Genomic DNA, 7,644 nt, shown 5'->3' with positions numbered 1-7,644 from the left:
ACACAGCTGGGAAATCTAAAGGAGATCCTATTCTTCCATCGCCCCAGTGACCCACAAACCAGCCTCCCTTAGGTGTTACAACATGCACAAACCGAGGACAGGGTCTCTCAGGACGTCTCTCATGTTAAGGAAGGAGCAGCGGGCTCTACCTCACCACTGGGTCCAGTATCAGCAGGGCACTGGTTGACTGGAGCAGAGTTCTGGGGCCATGGAGCACAGAAGAGGGAAGATTAGTAATGCAGGTACCTGGAGACAACAGCGAGATCCAGCCCCACAGGTTGGCAAGGGGAGAGAATGATTCAGAGTAGGCCAAACCTGGGGGTGGGAAAGAGCAAGATGTCAACAAAGCAAACTTCTCTCTCAAGGTTTACAATGTTCAAAGGGCCACGTGGCCCAATGTTTCAGATTCAAATTCAAAGATTCAAAAACTTTATTGTCATTGTGCAGTGTACAAGTACAGAGACAACGAAATGCAGTTAGCATCTCACCCAGAAGTGGGAACACAGAATAATGGAACAGTAAATATGTATATGTGTATACAGTAGCAGTAGTGCAATTTCCGAGGAAGGAGATCAGTCACTGGGGGAAGGAGTGACCGAGGGGAGATGACTGGTAATCACCAAGGCCCCTCACCTGCCCCAGTAACGGATCCTCACACCCCACCCGCTCCATTTACCCTCCCCACCATCAGCCCGCTTACGTCCCTCACCCCGTTCCCCGTAACAGCATACAATATGTACCCACCCCATGTCCCGACACCCGTGCCTTGTTATAGCCCACTCAACCTCACCCTTCCCCAGCCATGGGATGTTCACCCCCACCCCCAACACCACCCCTACCCCCACCCCCCCAACCCCCCCCCCCCCCCCCCCCCCCCACCCACAACCCCCCCCCCCCCCCACCCCCCCCCCCCCCCCCCCACACCCCACACCACCTCCCCCCCCCACCCCCCAACACCCCCACCCCCCCCCCCCCCCCCCCACACCCCCCACCCCCACACCCCCCCCCCCCCCCCCACCAACCCCCACCACCCCACACCCCCCACCCCCCCCAACACCAACACCACCTCCACCCACACCCACTAACTCTTCTGACATCCTCAACATCATCCACTCACCCACCCTGTCCACACCTTAGCAACATCCCCAATTCACCCAGTGCCCACACCCTACATCTACCACCCACCCACCTTGTCCCCACCCTGGTTACATCCTCCACTCACCAACCCACCTTGTCCATGCCCTAGTAACTGCCCCCATCCATCTGCCCCACCGTATAAAATCTCCCACCCACCCTGTCCACACCTAGTAACATCTTCCACACCCACCCGTCTACACCCTTGTAACATCTTCCTCTCACCCTTCCACCCTAGTAACACCTCCCACCCACTCATCCACCCACCGCAGTAAGTGCCCGCTCAGCGGCCCAACTGCCCAACTTCATTCAATATTAAATTCCATAAAGCCTCTGTTCCAGCCCCAGCCAGTGTGTCCTCTCTCCCGTTAGTGCAACGTGCCGCACGTTAGCTGTTCAGGATGAGGGACGTGGGATGTGAGATGATGAATGTTCCACCTACCCTGCAGCTCATCCTGGGAGGAGTAGCCAGATGTCGATGACAAGTAGATGTTGGAAGAAGTGGAAGGCGCTGTCAGTATCCCCATCCTGCCGGATGCTCTGTTTACTTTGTCTTTGTAGCTGTCCTCAAAGCTGGACGGCCCTCCGACTGCTGGATGCGAGATACAGGTTACTAAGGCAAGTCATCACAGGAAAATATTACAGCACCTCATATTTTGCTTGGACACCGTACAACCCAACAATATGATGTTGACATCTCTAACTTCAAGTAACCCTTGTTTTCCCTCTCTCTCTCCATCCCTCCACCATCCTAGCTCTCCGGTCAGTCCTCCTGATTACATTTGATCTTTGGATGCTTCGTTGTCACCTTCCCCTAGCTAACAATGATCTATTCTGTATTTTCTTAGAGCTTCGTCCCCTTTGATCTCTTGTTTTCGCACCTTACCCTTCCAAATCTCCCTTTCCCCTGACTAAGTCTGAAGAAAGGTCTCGACCGAAACGTCACACATTCCTTCTCTCCAGAAATGTGTTTGACGGCACTGGGCCTGTACTTGCTGGAGTTGAGAAGCACCTCATTGAAACTTACCGAAAAGTGAAAGGTTTGGATAGAGTGGATGTGGAGAGGATGTTTCCATTTGTGGAAGAGTCCAGGTCTAGAGTTCATAGCCTCAAAATTAAACAACGCTCCTTTAGGAAGGAGATAAGCAGGAATGTCTTTAGTCAGAGGATGGTGAATCTGTGGCATTCTTTGCCACAGAAGGCTGTGGAGGCCAAGTCAGTGGATATTGTTAATGCACAGATAGATCGATTCTTGATTAGTACGGTTGTCAGGGGTTATGGGGAGGAGTCAGGAGAATGGGGTTAAGAGGGAAAGATAGATCAGCCATGATTGAATGGCAGAGTAGACATGATGGGACGTATTCTGCATGGACTAATTCTGGTCCTATCATTTACGACCTTATGCTGCCTGTCCCGCTGAGTTACTCCAGCATTTTGTGTCTATCTTTAGTATAAACTGGCATCTGCTGTTCATTCCTATAAAGGAAAGTATAATCCCTCGCCTCTCAGTAACTGCAGCTCGGTGTCGGTCACCTCCCACCACCAGGGGGCATCAGACCCCGACCCAGCGCTCCCCAGTAACTGAACCGTGTGTTACCACACACAGGCGGGATGGGCAAAGTCTCACTGCAGCTGTGCGATGATCGCTAGTCAGCGCGGACTCGGTGGGCCAAAGGGCTCGTTTCCGACTAAAACTGAGATACTGCAGCACGAGTCTCCGACATGCACCAATGATCGCGGTACTTTAAAACAAGGAGAAGCCCTTAACCAGTCTGTTGGAGGGAAGGGTTAAGGCTTTAAGAGCGCTGCCGTCAAAAGGTCATGAGTGATAGGAGAAGAATCAGGCCATTCGGCCCATCACGTCTACTCCGACATTCCACCATGGCTGACCTATCTCTATTCTCCTAACGCCATTCTCCTGCGTTCTCCACGTAACCTCTTTACTAAGGGAGAATCTATCTCTATCTATCTTAAAAATATCCACTGACTTGGCCTCCACAGCTTTCAGCGGCAATGAATTCCACTGATTCATCACCCTCTGACTAAAGAAATGCGCCGGTGCCCTGCTTCCAAGCCCCGCGCTGCCCTCCCCGGACACGTACCGACGGGCTCCTGCCAGCCGCTGCTGCTGCCGAGGTGCTGAGAGCGCTTGGAGGCGTTGCTGATGTTGCTGAAGTAGCTACTCAGACTGTTGACTGAACTGTTGGACGGCGAACCTTTAACGCCAGGTACAGGTCCCGGCCCCTTGCTGTTTGACCTTTTCTTGTGCAACCTGAAACGATAAAGGGCAACGATTTAGGGCGGAGGCAGACCAGGACTGCGAAAGAGAAGCAAGAACTTCTGTGAAATTGGCACAGCAATCCAAAACACATTGTGGGTAAAGATTATAAGCATAGAAATAGGTGCAGGATTAGGCCATTCGGCCCATCGAGCCAGCCTCATTCAATATGATCATGGCTGATCATCCACAATCAGTTCCTGCTTTCTCCCCATATCCCTTGATTCCACTAGTCCTAAGAACTCCATCTAACTCTCTTCTGAATGCATCCAGTGAATCGGCCTCCACTGCTTTCTGTGGTAGAGAATTCCACAGATTCACAACTCTTGTGACATTAGTGACATCTCACATTAGTGAGTTGTGACATTATTGCTATTGAGGGAGTGCAGTGTAGGTTCCCCAGTTTAATTTCCGGGATGGTGGAACTGACATATGATGAAAGAATGGGTCGACTAGACTTGTATTCACTGGTATATAGAAGGATGAGAGGGATATATATTGAAACATACATTTTTTAGAGGACATTTATTTTAAAAAAAAACGGCCTAATCCTGCACCGATTTTCTATGTTTCAGACTGAGATTCGGGAGAAAGGTCTCACCCTGAAATGTCACCCATTGCTTCTTTCAGAGATGCTGCCTGTCCCGCTGAGTTCCTCCAGCATTTTGTGTCCACCTGCGGTGTAAACCAGCATCCGTAGTTACTCCCTACACTTTAAATCAGACTAGCTGGGTCAGGGTAGAGGTTACCGGCACTGTGGTTGAGCAGTGCTCAGGTTTCCAGATGCCAGGGTGTAAGAAGATTTTAAACATCGATGACACAGGAGGCCATTCAGCCCATCTGTGCCAGTCAAGCTAAAACAACCCTGTCCGACCGCCTGCCACCCTGCAGGTCACGCACCGCAATACACGGCCAAGCGTGTTGAAGTTTCACAGCAGCATCCCCTCTGTCCATTGTGACCACATCACTAAATATTCATTCATCGTACACATAGCCACTCACAGACAACCTTTTGTGTCGGCATTGTGGCGCAGCGGTAGAGTTGCTGACTCACAGCACCAGAGACCTGGGTTCAATCCTGACTACGGGTGCTGTCTCTACGGAGTTTGTACCTTCTCCCTGTGACTACATGGGTTTTCTCCGGGTGCTCCAGTTTCCTCACACACTCCAAAGATGTACAGGTCTGTAGGATAATTGGCTACTGATAATTATAAATTGTCCCTAGTGTGTGTAGGATAATGCTAGCTTATGGGGTGACGACTGGTTGGTGCGGACTTGGTGGGCCAAAGGGCTTGTTTCCGTGCTGTATCACTAAAGTCCTAAAGGTCCCCCAATGGCCCTGTTCGTTTCTTGATCATTCTCTTGCTTCGCGTACATTAAATATCTTTTGATTTTATTTGCCAAATATTTTCAAACCCTCCTTGCTTTCTGTAATTGTCACCATTAATTTCTCTCCTACACTTTCTAAACTCTGCTGGCTTTTCTGCCCCATTAATCCCTCAGCGCCTGTCATAAGCAAAACATTGCCGTTGTGTGTGATTGGCCCTGTTCCAGTTTAGTGCCCAGTGAAGCACTACACATAACATGTCGCAGAACATGAGGAACATGATTTAAGATTATCCGACCTGCTTCCAAGCGAGATTACAGCACTGAACAGCTTCAGCTTTTGCATCCAGCCATTCTTACACGGGTTGTAACTCTTCGCTAGGTCCAGCTACAGTGCCACGTAATTGCCTTGACCTTTGTTTGTGCACCCCAGTGTTGGCACTGTTCCCGCTGGCCACGTGGTTGGCATCATATTCCAACTAACTGCAGGCTTCCTTCATCCCTCCCCTTCCTTTCCAGCCAACCTCCTGCCAACTGCACGGCTGCCTCTCCAGCTGCACCGCTCTGCTGCAACATTCCATCTCTTTCTATAATTTGGTCCTCACCCTAAAATGTCTTCTATGCTGTCTAACAGTTTAATCTCATAGGTGATAGGAGCAGAATTAGACCATGCAGAGAAATGTGAGTTGTTGCATTTTGGGAAGACTAACAAGGGCAGCACCTGCACAGTGAATGGTGGGGCTCAGGGGAACGTTGTAGAGTAGAGGGATCGAGGTGCATGGTTCCCTGAAGGTGGACTCACAGGTAGATCGAGTTGTCAAAAGGCTTTTGGCACATTGGCCTTCATCAGCCACAGTATTGAGTATAGAAGTTGGGAGGTCAAGTTGCAGTTGTATAAGACGTTGGTGAGGCTGCTTTTAGAGTATTGTGTTTAGACAATAGGTGCAGGAGTAGGCCATTCGGCCCTTCGAGCCAGCACCCCCATTCAATTGTGATCATGGCTGATCATCACCAATCAGTACCCCGTCCCTGCCTTCAGTGAAGAAAGCGAATGGTATGTTAGCTTTCATAGCAAAAGGATTTGAGTATAGGAGCAGGGAGGTTCTACTGCAGTTGTACAGGGTCTTGGTGAGACCACACCTGGAGTATTGCGTACAGTTTTGGTCTCCAAATCTGAGGAAGGACATTATTGCCATAGAGGGAGTGCAGAGAAGGTTCACCAGATTGATTCCTGGGATGTCAGGACTGTCTTATGAAGAAAGACTGGATAGACTTGGTTTATACTCTCTAGAATTTAGGAGATTGAGAGGGGATCTTATAGAAACTTACAAAATTCTTAAGGGGTTGGACAGGCTAGATGCAGGAAGATTGTTCCTGATGTTGGGAAAGTCCAGGACAAGGGGTCACAGCTTAAGGATAAGGGGGAAATCCTTTAAAACCGAGATGAGAAGAACTTTTTTCACACAGAGAGTGGTGAATCTCTGGAAATCTCTGCCACAGAGGGTAGTCGAGGCCAGTTCATTGGCTATATTTAAGAGGGAGTTAGATGTGGCCCTTGTGGCTAAGGGGATCAGACGGTATGGAGAGAAGGCAGGTACGGGATACTGAGTTGGATGATCAACCATGATCATATTGAATGGCGGTGCAGGCTCGAAGGGCCGAATGGCCTACTCCTGCACCTAATTTCTATGTTAGATTTACTAGAATGTTGCCTGGGTTTCAGCAACTAAGTTACAGAGAAAGGTTGAACAAGTTAGGGCTTTATTCTTTGGAGCGCAGAAGGTTAAGGGGGGACGATAGAGGTTTTTAAAATGATGAGAGGGATAGACAGAGTTGACGTGGAAAAGCTTTTCCCACTGACAGTAGGGAAGATTCAAACAAGGGGACATGACTTGAGAATTAAGGGACTGAAGTTTAGGGGTAACATGAGGGGGAACCTTTACTCAGAGAGTTGTAGCTGTGTGGAATGAGCTTCCAGTGAAGGTGGTGGAGGCAGGTTCGTTTTTATCATTTAAAAATAAATTGGATAGTTATATGGATGGGAAGGGAATGGAGGGTTATGGTCTGAGCGCAGGTATATGGGACTAGGGGAGATTATGTGTTCGGCACGGACTAGAAGGGTCGAGATGGCCTGATTCCGTGCTGTAATTGTTATATGGTTATATGGTTTCTATGTTTCTATGTTTTCCCCATATCCCCTGACTCCGCTATCTTTAAGAGCCCTATCTAGCTCTCTCTTGAAAGCATCCAGCGAACCTGCCTCCACCGCCCTCTGAGGCAGAGAATGCCATAGACTCACAACTCTCTGTGAGAAAAAATGTTTCCTCATCTCCGTTCTAAATGGCTTACCCACTAATGGTTTAGGTTTAGTTCTGGCCGCCATGTTATAAGAAAAATGTTGTCAAGCTGGAACGGGTACAGAGAAGATTTACGAGGATGTTGCCAGGACTAGAGGGAGAGGTTGAGTAGGCTGGGACTCTATTTCGTGAAGTGGATGAGGATGAGGGGTGATCGTATAGACCTGCAAAAGATAATGAGAGGAACAGATTGGGTAGAGGCACAGAGGCCTAATTTGCATGCTGGTATTTGCAGAATAAAGCGTTCAAATTTACTGTTGACGGCATAGTTGCCTATCTGTTTAATTTACATATTTTTGAATGATGTGCTGCTTTTCAAGCATGTAACTCCCCGTAAATCGCGAGGTGCTTGTACTCGTGCATTGTATGATTTGAATGGATAAACTAAGCTTGGCCTGTTGTCACAGCGGAAGAGTTGCTGCCTAAAGGGCCTGTCCCACTTGGGTGACCTAATTGGCGAATTTAGAAGAGTTTAAAACAATGGCATGTTGAAGACCTCCTTTGACTATGTTGAAGACTAGCTTCGACCTCCTTCGACTAAATTTGGGA

General features: G+C 49.1%; 1 long non-coding RNA gene across 2 annotated transcripts; it reads right to left on the bottom strand.

Moving 5' to 3' along the window:
* Positions 1–246: 246 nt before the first annotated feature.
* LOC129695117 (uncharacterized) lies at positions 247–7,080 on the bottom strand. 2 transcript variants are annotated; one of them, XR_008723113.1, is made up of 3 exons: positions 3,237–7,080; positions 1,577–1,726; positions 247–315 (listed from the first exon to the last, which is right to left on the bottom strand). It is a non-coding gene; the product is annotated as an uncharacterized LOC129695117 (long non-coding RNA). The 2 variants fall into 2 exon arrangements; XR_008723114.1 differs by having other exon boundaries at positions 1,577–1,645.
* Between the last annotated feature and the right edge of the window lie 564 nt (positions 7,081–7,644).

The sequence above is a fragment of the Leucoraja erinacea genome, unplaced genomic scaffold, assembly GCF_028641065.1.
Source record: "Leucoraja erinacea ecotype New England unplaced genomic scaffold, Leri_hhj_1 Leri_944S, whole genome shotgun sequence".
NCBI classification, from domain to species: domain Eukaryota; kingdom Metazoa; phylum Chordata; class Chondrichthyes; order Rajiformes; family Rajidae; genus Leucoraja; species Leucoraja erinaceus.
The sequence above is the reverse complement of the archived record's forward strand: the minus strand, read 5'-3'. Positions and strand labels throughout refer to the sequence as shown.